The sequence below is a fragment of the Cryptotermes secundus genome, unplaced genomic scaffold (genome assembly GCF_002891405.2).
Source record: "Cryptotermes secundus unplaced genomic scaffold, Csec_1.0 scaffold558, whole genome shotgun sequence".
NCBI classification, from domain to species: domain Eukaryota; kingdom Metazoa; phylum Arthropoda; class Insecta; order Blattodea; family Kalotermitidae; genus Cryptotermes; species Cryptotermes secundus.
Genome location: NW_019737989.1, coordinates 249,634 through 275,160, shown reverse-complemented (window position 1 = coordinate 275,160; position 25,527 = coordinate 249,634). Strand labels below are relative to the sequence as shown.

General features: G+C 40.4%; 1 protein-coding gene across 1 annotated transcript in view; it reads right to left on the bottom strand.

Annotated features, from left to right (window-relative positions):
* The window catches only part of LOC111870640 (carboxypeptidase N subunit 2), a 364,124-nt gene that overhangs the window by 202,401 nt on the left and 136,196 nt on the right, over window positions 1-25,527 (bottom strand). Inside the window, exon 2 of the mRNA XM_023863101.2 lies at window positions 22,237-22,277. The gene's annotated coding sequence lies outside the window, so the exon portion shown is untranslated. The remainder of the gene's footprint in view (window positions 1-22,236; window positions 22,278-25,527) is intronic.

Below are 25,527 nucleotides of genomic sequence, written 5' to 3'. Positions count from 1 at the left end.
GAAAGAAAGAAAGAAAGAAAGAAAGAAAAGAAAAAGATTTCATGGAATCTTTCCACTCATTTGAAGCACATTCATCTAATTATTAAACACGAGTTACATTTTCTACCCAACTCATTTAAATAGAGTTCATATTGATAAACTGGTAATCGCTCATCTCGTTAAGATATTTCCGTAGGTAATCAGACTGTTCCCTATTATTTAAACTAGTTTGTGTTAGATGAGTAAATGCAACCACGTACGTAAATTCTAAGATTTAAAAGCTTGGGATTTCTGTTAATTTAAAAATATCCCCAAAAATAAATAAAGCGTAACACTGAATTTATTCAATTTATTGCATTATTTCAAAATTATTCTGGAAAATGGTAGTTTTTGAGTATTATATTTAATTTAGCAAGGTAGCTGAATGTTTGTGAGAGTAATATTTTGTCAGAGCGTGCTTAATTGAGGGTGTGACCTCAGAAGTTATAACTTTGGTACTCACGCGAGGATACTTTTAGGCTTCGTGTGCTGCTGGTTTACACACGTCAGTAAGAGAGAAAATATTCTGGTTCGCAACTTACTTTGTTCAAACATTAGTCTAATATGCTCTCTGGCATGAAACGTTGTCTAATACGTTGATGATGGTTTCTCGTGACGGAGATCGTAAGAAAGAATAGAAGGATATATGAAGGAAGGCCGCGTAGAAGACTCAAAGAAATAGTAGTATTAGCCTCTGGTGTCACAGAAATAAGAAAATTGTGTTACGGGCAGATATTTCAAGATAAAGGAGGTGTAGAAATAGTAGTAAAAATGTATATTACAAGAAAATATAGTAAGAAAATTCAGAATATAATTTGAAAATAATGAAGAGTAGAAAACATACCTTTCATCAGAGAAATTAGCGCGTCAAATTTCTTTTCCATGTGAGAGTTACCGAAGAAAGGAAGTATGGAAGTGCTGAGTTAAGAGAAGGTTAATAAAAACAGAAGCAATAAGTGCAAATTTCAGCCGCAAGTCTAGAACGTCGGAGTGAAGTTTAGTGGAAGAAATCTAGTGTTAATGGGAACGAAATTGAAGAAAAATGGCTAATAATGAGAAAGGGACGCACATATAAAGTCGAGAAGCCTAGTGAGATGTAAAGAACGAAGGACGACAGAGACCAAACAACAAACACACAATGTTCTTTCTGTTCCCAGTAAATTGTAATAAGCACACGGTTGGCTCGCTCCTCACCTTAAAGCTCTGACTGTTATAGTCCCACTGTCCTGTGCCACTTCTACACACAAGGACATGATTTGCGCTACACAGAAGTCCTTATGCAAGCTACGGACTGTCTGAAGACANATAATATATAATATAATATGATTGCAATGTAGTTCTATATATATATATGTAACAGTTATAGAAGTATATACGAAGGTTGGAACTTTAATAGTGGCAACTATTTATTTACAACTGATATAAAATAGATGCATGTTTCGAAGTTTTACTGTCCTTCATGTGGATTATTTCAGTTTATCTAATCCTTTCAGCCGCACTAGGGCTCTCGGGTCGACAGAGCCTCTAACAGAAATGAATACCAGGAATCTTCCTGGGGCTAAAGGGCTGCCGGCGCTTAAGGCTGAAAATGGGCCACGGAAACCCCGACAATAATTTAGAATCACGTTGTATTTGTTTAACCAGGTTAATATCAGACGTTGGTGAGAGAAATTTTGGGTTCTTTAGAGGCATCCCATAAGCTCTTGGAGCGTGCAGTTCTTAGCCCATCACAATATCTCGTGTTACCTCAGGAGTAAAGTGCCTGAAAGCATCTCCACTTGCCTCTAACAAAGTCCATATTCTATGTATGACGTGAAACGCCTGTGATCTGACACATATGATACAGATTTATGTAATTATAAGGCCAGAGCCCACACAGAGGGAACTGCTCTAGGAATGTTCTGTTTGTCACCAAAATCACTAGCGCAGCCTCAAGGATGCTTTTGGACCGTCTCCTTAAACAAGACCAGTAATTCCGCTGAAGGAGAGTTCTTGATACTAAGAATATCTAAGGCAAATTGGGGCAAGTGTATATAACGTCTGACAAGCTACCAATTTCATGTAACCTCGTTAGTTTTATACCTTCATCACCAACGCGGTAAATTTCACGAACTCGTGGCAAGTTTCTGGTGTCTAGTAGTGCGTTTACAAATTGAACGGACATCCGCTAGATGTCAGGACGATAACAGAGTCTTCGACAAGGCTCTCGATAACGACATCATATTGGCTGTTATTTTTATGCTAGTAATTTGTCGAAATCGGTAAGGTTTGTGGAAATGTTGTGCAGAGGAGCAGTACGCGTTCCCCCCGCCCCAGAGTATGTTCGCTTTCTTTGTCAGTTTCCCGGTTTAAATGAATGGATAACAATTAATTTAATGAATTAAAGTTTAAAATGCAAAAAAAAATCTTACTGTAAATTGGGATAAGAATCGCATCAAGAATATTACCGAATTATTTGAGCGTTCCTTTAGAAGCCGGAGATCGAAAGGTTCGGAATAGTACTGTAGCGGTCGGAGAGCAGAGCAACGGGGAGAAGAGAAACAGTAGCAGGACACAAAGAAGATGCTGCAAGAACAGCCTTCAAAGAAAAAGGAACGGGGATGCACCGTTAGGCTATTCGGGACGAACAGCCTTAAAGAGGGAGCAGTGTGACATGGTGCGCAATGGAGGACACCCCCCTCCCTCCCCAGCGGCAACATGTCACAGTACAATGTCTTACTCTCGTATTAGGGAGATATTGGTCAGAGATTCTACCTGAACGCCGGCTAGCTTGAGATTTCCCGTGATTTTCTCAGTCCCTTCAGGAAAATGCCGGGATATTATCTCGATTAGGTCATGACCGCTTACTTCCAAATTCTTTCTAATTCTTAAGTCATCTATCTTCCTGCCATTCAACGTTATGCGGCCTAGCTACGAACGCATATATCAACATATAAAAGAGCCATGGCTACGGTACATGTTAGTAGGATTTTAGAATACAATGTATTTGGCCAGTTATATGAAAGTGAGCAGTTAGTCGAGAGCTAGAGTTGAGAGTTCAGGCGTGAAATGTTTACCAGCTGGCAACGGCATGACCACGGAAGCTGAAGAATCTCCCTCGGTAGACGCCGTTGGCAGGATACTGCTAGTGGAGATTATAATAAACTGAGGACACTAGTTTGTGTGCATCAATGGTCCCTAAAGTGTAGTTCCGAGTGTTGTATACATATGGTCAATAAATCCAATACCAAATCCATACCCCGTCACACACTCATAAGTCGTGGCAATATAATAAATGCAATTTTGTTTCTGTAACATTCCAGGGAGTCCAATAGGGCCTTGAGAAGTCGAAGCTCCCATATTTTCTAGACATTCGGCTCACAGATGGCGGTGAGGCTGTCAGACTTAGCGCCGGCCGAGCCTTTACCCCCAGGAAGATTCCTGGTATTCATTTCTGATAGAGGCTGAGTCGACCCCAGGGCCTTTGTGCGGTTGGAAGGATTACGTCAAATGAAAAATGTAGTAACCTCTTCGGGAATCAAATCCGCTACCTTCCGACTTGTAGTACAGTGCCTCAACCAACTACGCTACCGCTTGCGAAAAGAAAATGAAGTATACACAACGCCACTTAGCGCTGGAAAGGATGGACACGACCGAGACAGAAATTCCGATCCTCAAGGACTTCAAATTTCATTTGTGTTCATTTCGTATTCATCATAACACCATCTACCGCCTACGTTAGTATTTCAACTGATACTATTCGAAAAAACACCGGAGTTTAAGGTTTCTATTTGAAGGTACTGACCCAAAAATACGAATTGCCGAGTATTTCCTCATAAAATTGTTCTAGACGCATCTGTCAATACAATCTATTATTACCGTTAATGAAAAACTCGTTAATTTATTTGTCTACTGTAAGATATAACTGTCTTAATCAATAATGCATATTTATATCTTGTGGGATATAACTCCGTATAGTCGGAAATCTCTGCTTGCTACCTGTTCCACTCTGGTCCCTTGTTTGATTCATTCTTTGACCCTAAAGATGGAGGCGACATTTTCCTCCGAACCGTCAGTTGACTTTCAGCAGACTACAGTGTTACATCCCAGAAGAAAGGACTCCGTAACCACCGCTGCGAGAAACTTCACTCCTACAAAATTTGGGCCTTGTTCATCGTCGTTTCGGAAACTAAAGTCTGTGTACGTCATCAAGTTTAAGGAGAAGATATCCTTACTCACTTAAGCCCCTCTGAAAGGTCTCGATCACTGCCTTACAAACCCTGATGGAGCCAGATCCACTTTCCGAAATACCATTTTTAAAAAACTCAATATGGTTGACAATGTAAAACACAAAAGTCATATTTAAAATAAAAAACCTTTGTAAATTTACGAGTGTATAACATGAGAAATTAATAATGTTTGTTTTTAATATCAGATGCAGTTCTGTTAGGATTATATCACGTCTTGGGCTACCCATTTAGGTGCTTCTCTAACGTAAGTCCTGTTATAAGAGACGGAACTGTTTGGAAACTCCACCTAGCGTGAGCGAAGCTGGATACAAGTTCTGACGTCTAGGCTTGCGTGATGAAATTTGCTTTCAAATCCCATAGCTCAAAGCAGTAAGAGAATTTAGTTAGAAATCAATACAGAATATGCCATTAAGCAGTCATATGTGGGTGTGTTCATATCTCGGCAACAGCCTGTTAGAGAAGGCTTTCTGAACCAGGTACTGAAGGAGCATAACTTCAGTCCCCCAACTAATTTATGATGGATTAATTTCTCCTTGCCTCAGACGGCTGATTGGTTATGCACAACCACGGATTCATAATATTTCATAGCTACATGCACCCCTAGTGGGATTATATAATCTTTATGTAATTACTGCAAAGTTCCTATATTAAACCATCAAATATGGTATATGACATTTTACAGTAGGTCTTGCTATAGCAGATGCCATAGGTGTATATACATATATATTGCTATCAAGGACAGCTATAAAATTAAACACGTACTTAGTCAGGCTCGATGTGTAACATTTATAAGTACTGTGATAATTGTTCTAACCTCACACTGGGGGAGCATCCGCTATATTTTGTTGTCCCTTCATCAAATATGAGGCAAGAATAAGAAGTTTAAATGGCCGACATGCCTCACTCCAATTCTTAACTCACATTTTCTGGAATTAATGGAGTCCCTGGAGCTGAGTCCGTCTTGAAAACCTACTAGTCTCTCAGTTACTAAAGAATTTCCCAAAATTTTACGGAACCAGAAGGTTCATTTTCGTGTCCGCAAGAGACTGCCAACGATCCCTACTGTTTGCCAGAAGAATCCAGCCCATACCGCTACATCCTGCTTGTCTAAGATCCATTTAAATATTAAACTCTCGCCTACGTTTAGGTATTCCTGGTGTTTCTTTCATTCTGGCTTCCCCACCAAAATCCTATACGCCTTTGTCTTCTCCACTGTGTACTACACGCCCTGCCCATTCCATCCTCATTGATTTCATCATTCTAATTATATTTGGCGAAGATTACAAGTTATGAAGCTTCTTATTATGCAGTTTCCTACAGCCTTGTGTTACTCGTATTTCAACCATCTTCAGTCCAAATATTCTCCATTTCAAATTCCTGCAGGTACTAGGTGAACGCCCTCTCTATCATGAGAATAACCCAAGTTATGTGTCTGTATTATCCAACACTGTTCATACCTTCTCTCAGCGTTTTACTACCAGAATCTTGCAGCCTCGTAAAGTTCTCAGCCATAACATTAACTTTCAGACCCATTTCAGGTTTGAATTATTCTGCGCACAGAGCTGTGCTTAATGTAATATTTTGAAACACGCGTCTATTAGGTTTATAACTTTTATGATGCAATAAATCGAATTATTTGAATAAAATTCGTCAATTTATGTCATCCCTCTGAAAAAATAGTTCATAGACATAGATTTACAAGAGCCCATTCTCATACACACTCCGTGGCCTGTAGTCCGCAAGCGAACTATACCGACCGAGGGACCGCCGTTGTCGGCGAAGTTAGTGCCAACTTAAGCGGATAGAGCGTGTCGCGTGGTCAGCACAACGAATCCCTACGGCCGTTAATCTCGGGTTTTCTAGACCGGAGCCGCCATTTCCTTAAAATAGCTCCTCAATTATTCTCATGAGGCTGAGTGGACCCCGTTCCAGACCCTATACTTCTCAGAAAATCTGGTAGTGCCGGGAATCGGTCCAACTGATCTTCTCCATCCTTCTCCAACACCACATTTCGAAACTTTCCAGATGTTTCTGATCTACTGCCCTAAGTGTCCATGTTTCAGCCCCATACAGAGCTATGCTCCAAATGTAGCATTTCACTAGTTTCTTCCTCAAATTTAAGTCCAATTTGCTGGTAAAAAGATTCTTCTTCTTGCTAACTGGAGCTTTTGCCATGGCAATCCTGCACATCTGAATAAAAAGAAGATGAATATTTTTGTGGAGTGCAAAATTGATTATAACTTCTAATATAACAGAGAAGGAATTCGACCCACAAAAATTATAGAAAATGTATAGGTCTAGTTTTAGGTGACAAGACTCTACTTCGACTTCCTCTCAGATGGCCGAATTCTCGCACATGTTGAGGAGGGCCCTCTTTTGGCAGTTTCCGAATTCTATATTCTTAGTAGTAAGAGGAGAGCTCTGTGCCACTGGATACCGGAGCTCACACTCGTGCCGTCCAGATGTTTCCGAATTCGATTTGCGGCAGGAATATGTTTCACGTTTTCAAGTGAAGTTACTCGATCGGGCAGAACCCATGAGAAGCTGATAATCGTTCAGCTGGCCAAGGAACTGCCAGACATTTATGGGACCCGAAAATGACTGTAAGGCGCCACAAGTCCTTCACTACATTCCATCCCGAGTTTTTACTACTTGGACCTCGCCATAGCTCAAGTGGTTAGTCGCTGGCTTCCCACCACGGCGGCCCGCGTTCGATCCCGGATCTGGTCAAGTGGGATTTGTGGTGGACAAAGTGGCACTGGGGCGGGTTTTCTCCGAGTACTTCGGTTCCCCCTGACAGTTTTTATTCCACCAAATTCTCCATCATCATAATCACCAGGGGCAGGTACAATAAGCCAATCAGTGGCCGCCGTGCCAAGTGGACCCAGCTGGAATCCAACCCCCATTAAGCGAATTAAAATTAAAAATTTTAGGCACAAATTAACAGTTTTTGACAAATCAAAACTAACTGTTAATTTGTTTCAGCAAAGACGAATTGCCATCTCATTCTCATAGCTCCGAGCTCCTACTCATTGTCTCATAGCTCTCTCTCTCCCTGTATCCTTACGACATTTATTCACTCTACGATTATATACATATTGTGAGCATATGACCATTGCTAGGCAAGAAAACGGTAAATGTATTCCCGAAGCTACAATCTGAACAATAGAAGAACATCCGTTACTGGGTATCGGGCCAATAAACAGGAGACTATAACAATACGCGACAAGAATGAAAGGCAATTTCTATGTGCTACGCGCCGAGGCTTTTTGGTAGGTAACTGCGTGTTAACGTGTGTCTACAACAATAGAGGAGCTGTGTTTTCTGTGCTGCTTGGTCCGTGCCGCACTATGTACGAGTAATGGCGACAGTTTGAAGAAAGACCAGAATCAAGAGAATGGGAATACAACGGAATACAACAAGAGGTACAAGATTGAGAATTGAATCAGTTGTCGGCAGGAGACAGCCACGGGAAGTCAGTAGTTGAAGAAAAATTAGAAGCCAGGCTGTGAAGACATAACGTGTGATTAGAAGAATTAGTCACAAGAAGACTGTTTTAATTCCGTTACCAGGAGGAGACTAGTGAAGGCTGAGAATCCTAGTGAGTGTGTAAATGTGAGCTCTAAATTATGTAAATACTCCATAGGGTTGTGTTGGCTGTATAAGGTATTAATAAATCCAATCACCCAATCCTAACCCAGTCTATAGTTACTAATACACGTGACAATATATTACTTAAGTGTTTGTAGACTTCAATGAAATATGTATGAAATTACAAGTGTAAGTCAATACGTAAGTTACAAATGGATATGCAACTTAAACAAATAATAGTACTGTTTTGAAAAATGCTTTTATTTCTCAACATAATCTCCCTGTACATTGAGGCACTTGTCCCATCGTTTCACAAGCCCCTGAAAACTAGCAGCACAAAATTCTTTGGGCTGCTGTAGGAACCAGGTGGTGACTTCCCTTTATACAGCTCCATCGTCGGGAAAATGTTCAGCCGAAAGGTGATGTTTAAGAGAGCCGAATAAATGGAAGTCGCTTTGAGCAAGACTCATTACCTGTGACAATTCGGGCTAGCATATCGTGTCCTTCATCGTGGTAGCGATTGAGATGCTGTAATGCCAGACCCATTCTTTGCATTTTATGTAGTGGGTTCAGCATGCGCGGCACCCATCGTGCAGACTCTGTGAAAACCTAACCTATCATGCATTATGAGGTAGGCCATGCCGTGTGAACACGCCTGGTTCTGACAGCAAGCCAAAGAATTTTATGCTGCTGGTTTTCAGGGGCTTGTGAAATGATGGGACAAGTGCCTTAATATACAGAGATATATTGAGAAATAAAAGCATTTTTCAAATCAGTACTCTTATTTGTTTAAGTTCTATATTCATTTGTAATTTACTTATTGACTTACCTACGTATTTATTGACAGCGATTCAGCTGCAGGCTAGACAAGGAGACCCGTCCTCTCGTCAGAAAGACAGCCTCACGACGACAAATTTTGCTAGTGTCAAAACAACTGGAAACGAAATCTGATCCTCTGCCCCAAGAGCAGCCGGACCCAAGACGTGTAGACTGACTGACAGGCAGTCCCAGCGTCACTTAGAGTTGGATTCTAGGATTACCCTTCTGCATTTAAGACGGAGGCGAAACGTTTCTAATACGTGCCAGACTACACGGCGCCGGATTTCAGGCTACAGTAATCTTCATAGTAATTTCAGCGAGAAACTTAATTCGCTTAACAGAGATTGGTAGTCACAGATTTTCGCTTTTGACTTTCAGGAGTGGTGGACGTAAGTGGGCTTGATTCTTATTTCGGCAGCCACACTGGCCACTCAGCCACTCAGGTGAAGTTTACGGTTTGAAAAATCCTCTAACTAATGAAAGTCTTAATCCTCTATTCTCGCGCCAAGAGAAGAATGTAAGTGGAGTGTGTTTGAGAACAAAATGCAGAGGAGAAATTTGTGTCTGAAGGAGAGGAAGTAACAGAAGGCTGAGGAAAGTTACGTAAGAATGAGCTTTATAATCTGCATATTTTCCAGTGTCATAATTAAGGTCATAACATGAAAGTACCGTATTTACGCATGTATAGGCCGCGTGCGTGTATAGGCCGCAGCACAATTTTCAGACAGAAATTATAGAAAAAATAATTTTCTTGGAATATTATTTCAGGAGTAGAACACTCTGTATTAATAATTATGAATATAATTTTTTTAAATGAAGTGTGATTTCGAATATTTCGAATATAAGTCGCATCCCTGTTTTCCTCTTGAATTTTTGGCAAAAAATGTGCGGCCTATACATGCGTAAATACGGTAAATCGGATAGGCAATTACGTTGCACGTAAAGGGAGGAGATGAAGATTTACACAAAATTGTTTACAGTAAACCTGAAAGGACGGCATCGGCTGGAAAATCTAAGTTTAGATAGGAAAGGTTGCACAGGTATTACGATAAATTCTACGGAAGTAGGGATTGAACACATTGCTGAAATCTAATGGTTCTGGATAGGGTCCAATGGTGGGTTCTTGTTACATGGTGATATAGGTTTGGGTTAAACATTAGGGGGGATATTTCTTAAGGAGCTAAACGACTGTCATCTTATCAAGAAGTGGAACTTTCATGGAATTCTTTAATGGGAATTCTAAGATTTGAATGAGGAATTTTATCATTACGGTGAAAAGCTGTGATCGAATCAGCAAATAAATAACTCGGAACTGCAGTGGAAATTTATTAACTGCTCCCACATTCCTTGAAGTTGTATTTGGAAATGCAATTAAAAATATTCAGAGTGTTTTTTGCCGGTTGAATTTTTAAATTAAAATGACTCATGTAGGATTTTATGTTCTCACACCAGTGGTTATGGAGATTTCTCTCTTCCTGGATATAACGCCGTGTAGTCCTGTGAAAGCCAACCGACATTTTGGAGGATCTTGCTACCTGCTTCAAGCTGGTTTCTTCCGTGGCTTATCCTTTCGATCCTGAAGATGGTGGCGGATTATTCCTCTAAACATCAAAAGGGTTTAGATGACGAAAATATTAACCTTCTAATTGTTATATAATTTCCCTGAAGATGGAGGCAGTATGTCTCTCCGAAACTTTGATAACTACCTACTGTACTACACAGTATCATAACAACAGCGAAGGTCTTTGCCTAAAGATTGATTAAGTATGTACGTCCATTATTTTGACTTACTTGACTGTGTGATGTCATAACCCAAAAATCAAACTGTATTCTCTCTGACTTTTACTTATATCTCACAGACACAAAAATGATAACGTTTAATTTTCAGTGACAATATATCACGTCTCTTAAGGTTATTTTCATATGATTTTCTTCAGAAAGTTTTCTGTTCGTAACTGTGCTGCATTATTGGCTACCACAAGTGGGAAACTCCCTCCAGTAACCCTGCAGAAGAAACAGAAACTATGAATCAGCTAGGAGCTACTTCCCCTGTGACCCCAGTATAATCACATTATTTCATCTACATGCATTTTTCACTTTTATTTCTCTTCCTACAGAACCAAAGCATTATGATAGCCGTAGAAACAATTTCTTGTTTACTTACATGTAACTAGACCGAAGATGTAAAGTGCTTATACAAGAAAGTATTTTGTAACAGTTTAAGGGTCGGAAGTTCCCTCGATGTTCACCATATACGAGTACAAGAGTTTTGAATTCCTTTTACAGAGAAACAAGTACAAGTATCTTAGAGAAGGGATGCCGGTAGCAAGAGGCTAATACACTTTATAAAGTTCACTCCGGAATAACGCAATTACTGTTTATAATAAAAATACTCAGAAGCGGGGTATACACGTAGAGATTCAATTACACCTTACGTAAAATGGCTCTTGAAATTAATTACATATAATGAAGCTAATACATAGTAATCCACGTGGAATATAAGTTCTATAAGGTTCTATGAAATTTTGTGTAATTCTATCAAAGCACTGAAAAGTTAAGCCTGTAAATAAAGATAAAGTAAAATGCTCTTTAAATGATCAAATTTTAATCAAAATTAAAATGGCTGAACCAGCTTAAGGCATATCTACTATACCGAGTTGAATTGAAATTGATCATGTCATTTTTGTCATATTAAATGCAAACGGAAGGACTTATTGGCTCAACGGAACTAACTGATGACTTCAGATGTGTTCTAAACCCATCTTAATTAAATGTGTATAACATGAAGTTTCTAAGAGAGACCACTTAATCTGGATGGCTGCGAATTAACAGTAATAATCGTAAAGAGATTCTCACCATGCATTAGACAAATGTATATGGTTACTTTGCGCGAGCCCACAACTCGCTAACGGAATTTCTCAAGTTACGAAAGAGATTTCTGGTATAATTACACACGTCTATTTGAAACGATTTGCCGATCGCAGTGGCTACACGGTCTACAGCATGAACTATCTTTTCTCGCTCGAACGCTGGGATCGTGGGTTCAAATCCCATTCAAGGCATGGATGTCTGTGTGTGCATTTATTCTGTGTCTGTGTTGTTCTGTGCGTAGGTAGCGGCCTTGCGGCGGGCTGATACCCCGTCCAAGGAGTCCTACCGATTGTGTAAAGGATCAAGAAAGGACTGCGTCATAGCTCAAGCGGTTAGTCGCTGGTTTCCCACCGCGGCCGCCCGGGTTCGATCCCGGGGTCTAGTCAAGTGGGATTTGTGGTGGACAAAGTGGCGCTGGGGCAGGTTTTCTCCGATTACTTTGGTTTCCCCTGCCAATCTTCATTCCACCAGATGATCCACAATCACCCTCACTGTCATCTGGGGCTGGTACAATAGGCCAGAAGTGGCCGCAGTACAAGGGACTTAGACCCACCCGACTAGAAAAAGCGGCAAAGTTCCAACAAAGGGCTACAAGAAACTATTTAAAGAAGTTGGAAGCAGCTCTCTATGGCGTTCTTTAAACAATTAACATACTGATGAGTTATATATCCGAAAATATAATACTTCATCGCCACAGTTGTGAGAACTTCGGATCCTACAATTAACATACTGCTTTCATTCTCATTAAACTACATTATAATGTATAATTGTAAAAGGGAAAGAAGATTCATTGCCCAAAATTCAGTTACAAGAATGAACAAATATAATACGTTCATTGCATATTCCATTACATTCATACGGCGAATTTACTGTTGCTGTTGCAAATCCTATATTGGAAATCTGTATTTTCACTTTCATGTGGGAAGGAATTCGTTTCAAGGAGCATATTATATTTTAATTAAAAACAAAGATTTTAGATACAAATCAATTTTTAATTTTAACTCAGAACATTTGACCAACCAAGAAAACGCTACAAAAACAAAATAGTTCTGTTCCGAAACCTTATATTTATTAACACATAGATTGCAATTGTAATTATTTGTCAATGTTCATTAACAACAGTTAAGTGGGCAACGAATGTTTAACAAGCCTGATAGCTACTTATCTCGATGTATTATTTTTTTCCTTGGCACTACAGTCCCAGTGGTCCTAGGTCTACCTCTATGAACTTCTCCGTTCACTTCGGTTTTTCTAGATCTTACACATTCGGTAGGGCTCCCTGGGTGGGTGATCAGCTCATCGCAAGGCCTCTACCTGTACACAAACACAGAAAAACGCACACACACAAACTAAACATCCATGCCCTGAGTGCGGTTCGAACCCACGATCCCAGTTTCCAAGCGAGCGAAGACAGTACATGCCTTAGACCGCTCGGCTACCGTGACCGACATGTCGAAACATACAGTGAAATAAATAAATGCATGTAACGGATTAAATATACACTATATTTGTGATGACGAAATCTTCACACCTCTTAAGATACACAACACGACGCTCTATACGTATGATATTCACAGGGGAAAGTTTATTTGTTTTCATTTTCTGTTTATTGTACCAGCAGAAGAATTAATGGATATGAATTTTAGTTATTAGAGAAAGGAAGTCATGAATGTTGAGGCAGAGGCTTCATAATTTTTATTTTGTAGCATTTATTATCAAACTGTTAACATAAGGGGAATGAGATTGGCGGAACGTATAGAAAAGTTGGGTGAAATGAGAAATGCAAACTCAGTTTCAGTCGGCAAACCCTCAAAGGAAGAGACTTGCCACAAATACGCTTAGACAAACGATAAAGAAACGTTTGAAGGTGAAGGGTTAAAACGTCCGAAGAGAAAACACTTTGGCGCATCTGAACATAAAATTAATATCAGACAGCCTTTCCTTTGGCATTCAGCTAAACTGTGTACATTAAATTCGTTTGGAGAAAAAAATATATGTGCCCAAGAATATTTTTCGGAGTGGGATTTATGACAAAAGTTCCAGTAGCTTAACATTGTCTCAAGAGCAGATGAAAGAATAATATCAAAGTGCGTCACAAATAAATATTATTGGAGGTAAGATAAAATGTAAATCTACAGCCCGGAACAGCCCGTGGAAGCCAATAGGGCTGTGAGACATCGAGATCCCCATATTTTCTAGAGAGTCCGTTTACAGATGGCGATGAGGTTGTCAGCTTTACGCGCCGGCCACTTTTACTCCCCAGGAAGATTCCTAGTAATCATTTCTGTTAGAGGTTGAGTCGGCCCTAGGTCCATAGTGAGGCTGGTAGAATTAGGTCAATTGTAAAATACATTGACTCATTTGGAATCGAACCCGAAACCTTCCGGCTTGTAGTATAGTGCCTCAACCAATTACGCTACCCGAAGTGAATTCACGACGTTTAGGCTAGGGACCAGTTGCAGTTAAATAATCCTTCGGTTTCAAACTCAGATTATTTCATTACCAACCAAATCCATGAAGATGAATCCTTATTGAGAAGCCAGCAATTGCTCAGTAACTCAAGAATTTCCCGCCATTTTGGAAACCGAAGATTCATTATCGTTTTCACAAGAGTCGACATCTTCATCTAACCTGAGCGAGATAAATCATGTTCATATTTCCATCTTATTTCTTTAATAATGCTAGTGGGTTGGGACTGAGTCCCTTGTACTGCGGCCACTTCTGGCCTATTGTACCAGCCCCAGATGATAGATGAGGGTGACTGTGGAGCAATTGGTGGAAGTAAGATTGGCAGGGGAAACCGAAGTACTCGGAGAAAACCTGGCCCAGCAACACTTTGTGTACCACAAATCCCACTTGACCAAACCCGGGATCGAACCTGGGCCGCCGCTGTGGGATGCCAGCGACTAACCGCTAGAGCTATGGCGCGGCCTTATCTTATTTCCCTAAGATCCTCTTTAATATTATACTACCATCTACTTCTAGGTCTTCTAAGTAAAATCTTCAAAATTTCCTACTGAAACCTTGCATGAATCCCTCTTGTACCCTGTGTGTGGTGCATGACCAGCCCCCCTCACACTTCTTGACTTGACCAGCGGGTTGAACCTCAGATCCCCAAGCAGACCTGGTTGTCCATCTTGTTGCAGTTACTAAACAAGTACTGATAATAGCCATTTTGTCATTCTTCTGTAGATGTCTGATGCAAAGATAGTCGAATATTAGGCAAGAAGTTTTGGGGAGAACTAGTCGCCTACTTTCCTTCACACAGCACGGTCCTCATAGAAAACGACACGTCCAACAGTTCTTCTGTTGTTGTGCGAGTATTTGTTGCCGCGGTAATGTTTTTACCGTGCTATCGCCTAAAAACAATAGGGGAATAGACATATTGAAAGGCAGACTGTTGAGAGGGATTTATGAAATATACCATCGAGACGTGCTCAGTTGCCATTATATACATGCCAAGTTTCAAAATACTATTTCAGTGATTCAGAAGTTGATAAGGTGGCTACACAGACACACAGACACACAGACATACAGATTGCAAAAACCTACTTCTATTTTTTTTAAACTAAGACAAGTTGTCTAAACAGTGTAAATATCAAATACATATATATAGATGAGAGTTTACATTATATAGTAAATGACTAGCTGATATTCAGCAATGATTATGAAGGGCATGCCTTCTGCCTGTATCTATATAGAATAATATGTGCGAACTATAGTTCATGATGATCCCTGGTATTTGTTTTAGGGTTTATTAATCGTATAGACAGTCGGTAGGACTCCTTGCGCGGGAGATCAGCCTGCCGCGAGCCAGCTGCCTAGAGATGACAAAACAAACACAGAACAAGGCAAACATTCATGCCTCGAGCTGGATTCGAATCAAAGACTCAGTGTTTTAGCAGGTGAAGAGAGTTAATACATTAGACCTCGTGGCCACTGTAATCTAAAAAGAATGCAGTGGTTATTTCTGCAAGAAGATATTTCAGTTGGAGTAGTAGAAAATATTGAGATCTCAAAGCACTTCTACATTTCAAGAACTCCAGACGTTGAGAAGTGGATGGGAAACGAAGTCAATTTCCGTTTCATTCTCTATATATCTAGTCGGCAATCTAGCAGCATAGCTTGGCTGGAGGACAGCAGAAGCACAGACATATGTGGCACCTAGCATCAGCTGTGTCTGATATTCCTCCAGTGTATATAACAGCTTCCCTAAAAGTAACAGACAATGGTTTCAGCAACCTACAGGCAGCAAAAGAAGTGACACACAGAACAGAGACTGCATAATGAGAACAGAGACACTGAATATCATAACTGGTGTCACACACTGCAGGAATGTCGAATCATGTGGCAGAATTAAGCTGTGGGTTTTTTTAATGCTAGTGGGGTGGGACTAAGTCCCTTACACTGCGGCCACTTCTGGCCTATTGTACCAGCCCCAGATGATAGGTCAGGGTGATTGTGGAGCAATTGATGGAATAAAGATCGGAAGGGGAAACCGAAGTACTCGGAGGAAACCTGCCCCAGTGCCACATTGTCCACCACAAATCCCATTTTACCAGACCCGGGATCGAACCCGGGCCGCCACGGTGGGAAGCAAGCGGCTAACCGCTTGAGCTATGGCGCGGCCGCAAATTGTGGGTTTACATTTAAATTGTTACGATGGATGTCTTAACGAAAGCAATGGGTATTGACTTCACATTTTGTATAAAACCGCTCTAAAAATACTTCAGTCGATTAGTTAAGCAATGATTTAATAACTTTATTTAACGACTAGAGGGATAAAGTTGAGAACAAGCAAACAAACAAACTCCTTGGCTTTAGTCCTCAAGCGCACTATACCGACCGAGCGACCGCCGCTTGTCGGTGAAGTTAGTGCCAAATTTAGCGAATAGAGGCTGTCGCGTGGTCAGCGCAACGAATCCCCACGGCCGTTAATTTCCGTTTTCTAGACCAGAGCCGCTACTTTGCCATTCAAGTAGCTCCTCAATTATCGTCACGAGGCTGAGTGGACCCCGTTCTAGACCCACTGCACCTCACAAGCTGGTAGTGCCGGGAATCGAACCCAGGATCTCTGCATGTGTAGCCAGGAACTATGACCACTACACCACAGAGGCGGTCAAAGTTGAGAACACAGTTGTAAAAAAGAAAAATTACTCTAGCGTTTAAGGCTGACACCTTTACCACCATCGTGAACCGATTTTCTAGAGAAAATGTGGAAGCCTCAACGTCTCAAACCCTATGGGCCTTCACGCCCTGTTACAAGGATTGCTTTACTCTAAAGACATTTGATCTGTGTTTCAAGTCAACCTACCAATATTGCACTGTGTCTAATACAAATGTACATATCCATGAATTATTTTATTTAATTATAAATACTTGGCAGAAGTTATTTATTTCATGTTTTATTCATGTAAAGTGACATTAAGGGCAATAAATCGTGCAATGCAGTTATTACTTATTATATGTGTAGTGTTTACTGTACTATATTACCCAAATTCTCACCCATTCCCCCCATATAAAAAAGATTGGGTCGGGATAGCTCAGTCGGGCTACGGGCTGGAAGGTCGTGATTCGAATCCTGGGAAGAGCAAAATTTTTCTCTTCTCCACAAAGTCCAGACCGTCCCTGGGGCCCACAGAGTCTCCTATCCAGTGGCTATCGGGATCGCTTTCCCCGGTGGTAATGAGACCGGGGAGTAAAGCTGACAACTCCATCTAGTTCCGAGGTCGAGAATGGAGGCGCTACACTCCATGGCATAATGCTAATTAAGCCCAAGAACAACTTTACTTTCACCTCTTTTTATACCTGTAAAAGAATATTTGTAGGCGGAAAAGCCGATCGGCTACTTGAAGAAGTTTCACTGTACGTGTAACTTAACCCTGTTGCTTGGCAACGCTATCCTGTTATAATGCACGTGCCATAACATGAATCTCTACTGGTGCATTCAAAACTGTTATCGGAAAAGCTGAAAGGAGGAAGCCACTTGGAAAACATGCGTTTGTAATACGCCGTAATAAAATGGACCTTAAAGAAAGAAGAAGTACTTGAGAATGTGGACTGGTTCCTTGTTCAAACGTGGGACAGGCAGTGGGCTCTTGTGAGTATAGTAACTGAACTTCGGGTTAGATATAAAGCGGAGAATTCATTAACAAGCTGAACAATTGACGGCTTCACAAGAAGAAATCTGCTGATTATGTTTCTTTAGATTCCAGTTCAAATGAGAAAATGATATTTTCAGTGTCCTACTTTCGTTAATATTTGTTATCAAGTTCACATTAATTCTTACGTTGATTCCTAGCTTAAAGTTTGAGGCACTCGCTTTGGTTCATGGTTCAGCTAACCACTTTGTCTCTTCCCTTCCAGGCGAACAGTTCGCTACTCTTTCTTCTCCCATGTTCTTTCAGTCACGCATTTTCGTACAATCGAGCCACAATAACATATGCAGTTACAGCAGGATCATTAAATAAATTATTATCACTTATAGAGTTTTGTGCGTGACTTACAAGATTGGTTCTGCATTGGATGATTGGATTTACTGATACACACACAACTCGAGATTACAAGCAACACAAAATTTACAGGTTCATCGTTGTGCACACAATAGGCTTCTCGGTCTTCATCAGTCGTAACCTGGCAACAGATATAAAACAGTCTCACTGTCACTTCAAATCACACATGAAAGCTTCTTCTGACAGCCTAATTTCCTTCTTGCAATTATTCTGCAACTGCCTCTTCCGAAGACTCGACTCAATGCAATTCCTCTGCTCCAAAGCTCATGTCCTGGTAGGCTGGTGTCTCGAAACACTACTCCATTATAATACTACTCCTGCCAGCTTGGAAATTCTTCCTTTTAACCACTTTGCAAGGACCGCATAGAAAACATATCCTCTCTATTATTGGGAAAGCGTATTTACAGTGCCGTTGCATAGCAATGGAAGTTACTCAGTTTTTGCTTGCATATTCGTTGTTGCCTTAAAATGCACGTCCATTCTGACTTCATTTTTCCGATTGCTGGGCATCATGTCACACTACGGACCCATATTTATTTTTTCTTGTCACATAATTCGTTGCTAACCTTCAAAATCTGCTGAATTTCTGTTTGCAGGAGGCGTCACCAGTATGAACAGAGAGAGCAAAAGCATGTACATGTTGTTAAATTTGAGATTATCGCTGCTGTTATGAAGAATACTGTCTTCTGCAATCTGACGCCGTGTAGTCTGGCACGTCCTTATCGATATTTTCAAGGGCCGTTCTTCCTCTATCATCAAGGTAGAAGAATAAGTGCAAGGTAAAAAAAAATGTAAAGCTAACCATGTAAGAGGCTGTGGAGGCCCATAGGGTTGTGAAACGTCGAGGCTCACCCACACTCTATAGAATCGGCTCACAGATGGCGGTGAGGTCAGCTTTACGCGCCGGCCGTGCTTTACTCACATGAAGATTTCTGGTTCTCATTTCTCTTAGAGGCCTTGTCGAAACCAGGGCCATAGAGCAGCTGGAAGGATTAGGTCAATTGAAAAATCCAGTGAATTCATCGGGAAACGAACCCGCTATCTTCCAGCTTGTAGCATAGTGCTTCAACCAGCTACGCTACCGCGTGTCCCAGAAGAGTAAGAGTATCGCTCTTATCCTGAAGCGTAAAAGTAGAGGTAAAATTGTCTCTGTACTTAACCACTTATGCACTATGCAATGAAACCGTATTGCGGAGTGGATATATAGATCAAAATTTTCTTGGCCTCGGCATTAGCTGGAGGTGAGTTGTCAGGTTCACGCCCCGGTCGCTTTACTCCCAGGAAAGCCTCCGGTACCCATTGTATAGGAGGTTGAGTGAACACCAAGCCGGTCTGGACGACGTGGGGAAAAGAAAATTCTCGATCCTTCCGGGACTCAAACTCTGACCTCTCGGCCGTCCAGCCCATAGCCAGTTGCTATACCGACTGAGCTATCCCGACTCCCTATCCTGAAGTGTAACGATACTGAGCTTTTACCCTGAGGAAAGAGTAATATTGTTACACTTCAGGTTTAAAGAATTATACGCCTTCTATACTACCCTAAAGTTGAAGGCAAAACATTCTTTCGAAATTTCACTAAATATCTACCAGTTTATAAGGTGGCATATCGAGGAAGACAGCTATCTTCATTTAAAATGTTTTACAACAACGTTTCACGACTGCGTACAATTTGGCGGTACATTTCCATATCTGAACACTACAGTTTTGTTACAAATACGATTACAAAACCGTGCGTCAGTAATCTCACTCCTGGCCAACACTTTATCAGCTCCATTATGACCCCAATGCACGTGGATGTAGAGTCGTCTATTAGAATCCTTTACAAAGCAAAACTCGTGCGTTGCTTTTAACAGCATGCATACCGTTTAGATCAGTTTGTGGGTAGCGTTTAAAATACGCTTTATTGCTATTGGGAAATCATCAGTATTTTAGAGAATTGGGGCCACTGAACTCAGTAAAGCTGCACTGCAAATTGACGTGTTAAATCTCATCCAACAGTTCACAGATCCATTCATAAACAAATAGAGACCTTAATCAATCTTATAATTAATTTATTGGCAAATAATAACCTTCACAAAGCCAGGCATAATTTGAAACATCTAAACATAATGTTCACAATGATTTGCAGCGATATGTAACATCGCCTGTTCAAGAAGAAATAACTAACTTCATGGATCTGAGGCCATCTTGAGAGGCCGCTGGCTGTGAAGCTATTCAAGAACTTCCCAGCATTTTATGGAACCCGAAGGTTCATTACCGTGTTCACAAGAGCCTTCCATTGGTCTCTATGCTGAGACAGATCAATCTAGTTCGTACTGGTTCATAATTTAATGTTGACTATTATAAATAATATCATGAGTTACTCCCTGGATATTTTAAACCCACACAGCATGGGAAAGAAACTGAACGTCTAGGAAAGCAGTGATGAATCAAACTGAAGTAGCAGATACACGTATGCCATCTGTTTGATTAAAATCTGGACAGATATCTGATTATAGTGACAGGTTCTTTGAGATATTCCTCGCTATTTCAAAGCAAATAAATGCTGAGGCAGTACCTCTGTTGGGTCACATCCGTTTGCTCCCAAATCCTTCCGGCCTGCATAGTCTAAACATAGACTGAATAGTCTGAAATAAACGCATAAGGCTACTTTGAATATAGAATTTCACAAGGAATTATAACTGTTTATATAGAAAAAAAGGTAAACATGTAAATCTATAGATACTGTCACGCATAAGGCTCATGTGCGTGACTTTTAAGACGGGTTTTGGATTGGATAGTTGGATTTACTGGTGCCTTATACACTCAACTCGGAACTATGGGCAGTTACAGCGCTAACGCTGATCTACACACCTTACAGTTCACCGTTACGCAGGCACTATAGTCCATTCGCGGAGACGAGACAGTTAGCGTAAACGAAGCAAGCCCCGCGTCGCCACAGCTGACAGCAAGGAGTGGACAAAGCGCGCAGTTACTCAGTGTACTCACTGCATTCGGACGCAAGTTAACCTGCATTTAGACTGAGGAGTGAACTTTGGGCGCCCCCGCAACGGGGCACGCATCACGTGATCGCTGCATGATTTCATTCAAAGAGCGAAGGAGATACTGCGTGCATTTGTTTACGAGGACTCTCTGGCCTCCGCGAATGGACTGTACGGTTCTCAATCTTCGCTAGTCTTATCGTGACAAAGGGCTTTAACAGTCTCACTGTAACATCAAGTCGCACATGAAGCCTTTTCATAGCCTAATTCCTATCTTACCGTTATTCTACAACTGCCACTTCCGAAGACTCGACTCAGTTCAATTCCTCTGCTCCTAAGCTCCTAACCTGGCAGGCGGGCATCTCGAATCTCAACTCAATTCTTCTCAAATGAATTGTCCTTTACAACCACTTTGCATGGACCAAGCAGGAAATACACTCTCTATATTGTTGAGAAGGCATGTTTGCAGTGCTTCTCCATAGAAACGGAAGTTACTAGATTTATATTTTCGTATTCGTTGCACGGGAATGTGTTTACCGAGCCATTGCCTAACAATGACCATCTTTCCTGACTGCAATATTCCGGCTTTAAGGAGTCATGTCACAATATAAAAATTGCAAAGAACCGGGATACTACAGTCATTATACGCAGTAGGATACAGGCCGGATTATTGGGTTCCAATCCTGGCAGACACAAATGTCTCTCAGAGATACTGGGTTTTCGGACTTTATCCATCGTCCTGATTTTTAAGATAACTAAGAAAAAACACGATGTTTCGGAAACTGGATCTGTTTCCGTCCTCAGGTGAGAGAAAACACCTATTCTGTTGGGTCACTTAGAAAGAGCTAGCCTCAATCACCTCCGTCCTCACCTGAGGACGGAAACAGATCCAGTTTCCGAAACGTCGTGTTTTTCTTAGTTATCTTAAAAACCAGGACGATGGATAAAGTCCGAAAACCCAATATCTCTGTGTGTTATACACCTTCATCAGAATCCTATAGTAATTACAAATGTCTCTGTTCCCTACCGCTTCCAGACCGGTTAAGTTACTTCTTGGGAAGAGTAAATTCGTTGTAGATTAAAAATCCTGAGGTGTATTCTTTTGTCTTCCATCAGGTTCTATCAGTCACAGTTGCGTTAGTAATTATTGTTGTATGTATTAGACGGAAGCCTGTGTAAGTGGGCTTAACAACAGTATCAGTGGCCTATACATACCCAGTTGCTCGCTCTAGGTCCACCATCCAGGTTATTCCACTCTGAAATCAAAACACAGTTTAGTAATTAAATATAAATTTACTCAGAAACTAATTTAATGGTAATTTATTTAGCGAGGCTGCCCGTGATTCAGAATATACTTCGTCAAATGATTTTATGAATTTATGTAGAGGAGAGTGCCATAGTCTCATTTGGGGTCCTGCCTCGGAATTTTCCTGAAGAAACTGAAGAAATCGCGAAAAATCTCAGAAAATTTGGTGACTTGGCCGAGATTCGAACAAGGTCCCTCCGAAATACAAGACAGAATCGTCATATCCAGAACTAACGTCCTCTGTTTTATGTTCCAAGAACTATATTAATCCTCCGAATAATATATTCATGTTTAAGATTATGCATTCATGTGGTTGGAGTCGGGATAGCTCAGTGTGTATAGCGACGGCCTGGATGGCCCTAGTTCGATTCCCGGCACATTGTCCAGACGGCTGTGGTGTCCGCGCAGCCTCCTATACAACGGGTATTGTGGGCACATTCCGCGGGAGCAATGAGGCCGGGGCGTGAAGCTCGCCAATCATCTACATCTAGTGCCGATGTAAAGAACTGTGAAGGTATACTTCCATTGCCCATGTGTCTTGTTACCAATCCGTATAAATTTTACTATATTTGGAGTTTCAGCTTCTAGGACAAAACGAACGACACGTAGCGACAGAAGTCTTTAAAATCACCGCTGTGATAACCTCAGACACTACATACACAATATTTATCTATGTATTCTCTATATGTTATTATTCATCTGTTAAATTTATGGTCGTAAAGTGTTAAAATTATCAAGTGCCATTTTCTGTTCAGTATAGTTCCATATTAATGAAACGCTTGTGAGGCAGACTACAGAAGTTTGTTCCCTCGGACACTTAGCGTCCTCGGTTTTCTGAGTTTCAATAATGCTGGATCTGTATGATGTTCTACATTAATTAGATATCACACAACACCGTAATCTAAACAAATATCCTATCAGGAACGTGAAACTTTAACACCACCAATATTGTAGCGCTAATTAAATTCTATTGAATTCTTCGTTACGCATATTCAAACTAAAACCATCGCAATAGCGATTACAGAATTGGTCAAAAAAAAAGGAATGAAGTTGCGTGTTATGAAGCATATAATCAGAAAGCACAGAAACCAATACAGAAGTCAAATATAATTATAACACTAAAACAGCATGGACGTCTGTGATGAGCCGGAATGCATACTCCCCGAAGGTATATTTGTAAAATAGAAAATGCGAATTGCAAAAAAAGAACATAAGGATAAACCGAATATTGTAACAAAAGGATAATAGCGGGGAAAAACCATCGCAATTTAACTGCATGCTGAGCTCAGCAAAATAAACAATACCAAATACCATGTAATTAGAAACCTAGTTAAAACACATTCTGTGAGTCTGTATATGTTTCATGTAGTTAAAAGAGTCCATAAATGAATGCAGAAAGGAGAGTAATATTTTGAAAAGTATTAATGTTACCATTATGCGAGCCTGACAGAAAGTGCCTAATGACCTGTCAGTTCACGGACTGGCAGTTACACACGCAGCGTTCCTTGTTATGCTAATTCTCATGCTGCAATTATAAATGCACACGTAAGCAAAGCCAAGCGGTCGAAACAATATGACGCTTCCGCCAAGAGTATTGAGTTCTGTTTCGTTGCATTACAGATGTCTACTTCCATTGGTTATTCTCTCCCGCTTTATTGTTGTCACTCCCGTCGTCGGCACCGCTACTGCTGATACTATCTTCTCCCTTTTTAATTATCACAATTATGGTTTTATATTTCTGTTGCTCCTTAATCTCGAATGAGGGTTATCAAATTATTCTCAGATTTACATATAATTTTAATACATTTTTCTGTTATTTGTTTTAAATCCCGTTAGGTTTATGTAATTTAATATTTTCTGGAATTTTAATTGTTCTTTTATGTTGAACAATTTACTGCTTACAAGTCCTTATCCCCATTTTTTTCTTTTCCGAACATTTTGGCATTAAGTGTTTATGAACCTCATCCCAGAACGTAGAAGACAAATTTATCATGAAAAATCTGTAGGATACAGGATAATTTCAGGTGATCTAGAAATTTCACCCTTTCAAAATTATGGATTACAAAGAAAATGAATCAAGTTCAAATTATTTCAGACATTGTAATATGAAATATAATTTAAATAAATTCCAAATATTAGTGTTTAAGAAAAGAGGTACGGTATGACCAAACAACAGAAGTGGCAGACGAAGTGAATTTTTTCGGAGTGATAATGGGAAACAAGGGGAGATGGAACAGACAGAGGAACAGGACAATAGTAAGAGGCAATCCTACGTATTTAAATAGCTGTCAATGAATCCTCAGAAACATCTGACGTAAGGGGAAGATCCTGGAATTTGTGTGTGAGACGTTATGCGAAACTAGATTGATGCATGGTGTGGAGATATGGGGCTTAGATGGGGGATAGAAAGACAGTTATAGAATTTTCTTCTCTTAACCCTATACATTTCCAAATCCCTCCTTTCGGCCGTGATATTCCACTTCTCTCATTCCTTATACTTTCATCGATTTAATTCAATTTACTCCACTTATGCAATTTCACAATAATATATTAAGGAAATATTTATATATTCCTATATTCGAAAATGAATTCTTCTATGTCGTTGCATTTTTCTGCACTTATTTTACATACATTATTCTCAGTAATCACTGACTGACTCGATAGAACAGAGGCTTAGCCTAATTTTCCTTCTTATTTCTATTCCCTAGTCTCCACCATTAGCTTATTTATCAGCCATTCATAACAGTTTCTTACTATTCCATGTGTATGCACGTGTAACAAGCGTAACCAGTACTGCACTATCATGCACAGTCCACTGACTTTCCTACTGTGTCTTCGTACCTCCAATTTACCCATACTATTTGTGCAAATATGGAAAAATTTAATATTTTCTTTTAAAATTCCCCATAAATTCTATACCTGTCTTTCTATACCCCATCTAAGCCCCATATCTCCACACCATGCATCAATCTAGTTTCGCATAACGTCTCACACACAATTTCCAGGATCTTCAAATGTTTCTAAGCATTCATTGACAGCTATTTAAATACGTAGGATTGTCCTGTTCCTCTCTCTGTTCCATCTACCCTTGTTTCCCATTCTTACTCCGAAATAATTCACTTCGTCTGCCACTTCTGTTGTTTGGTCTTTTTTTCCCCCCTGTGGCGCTACAGCCCCAATTTTGGCCTAGGCCTACCTCC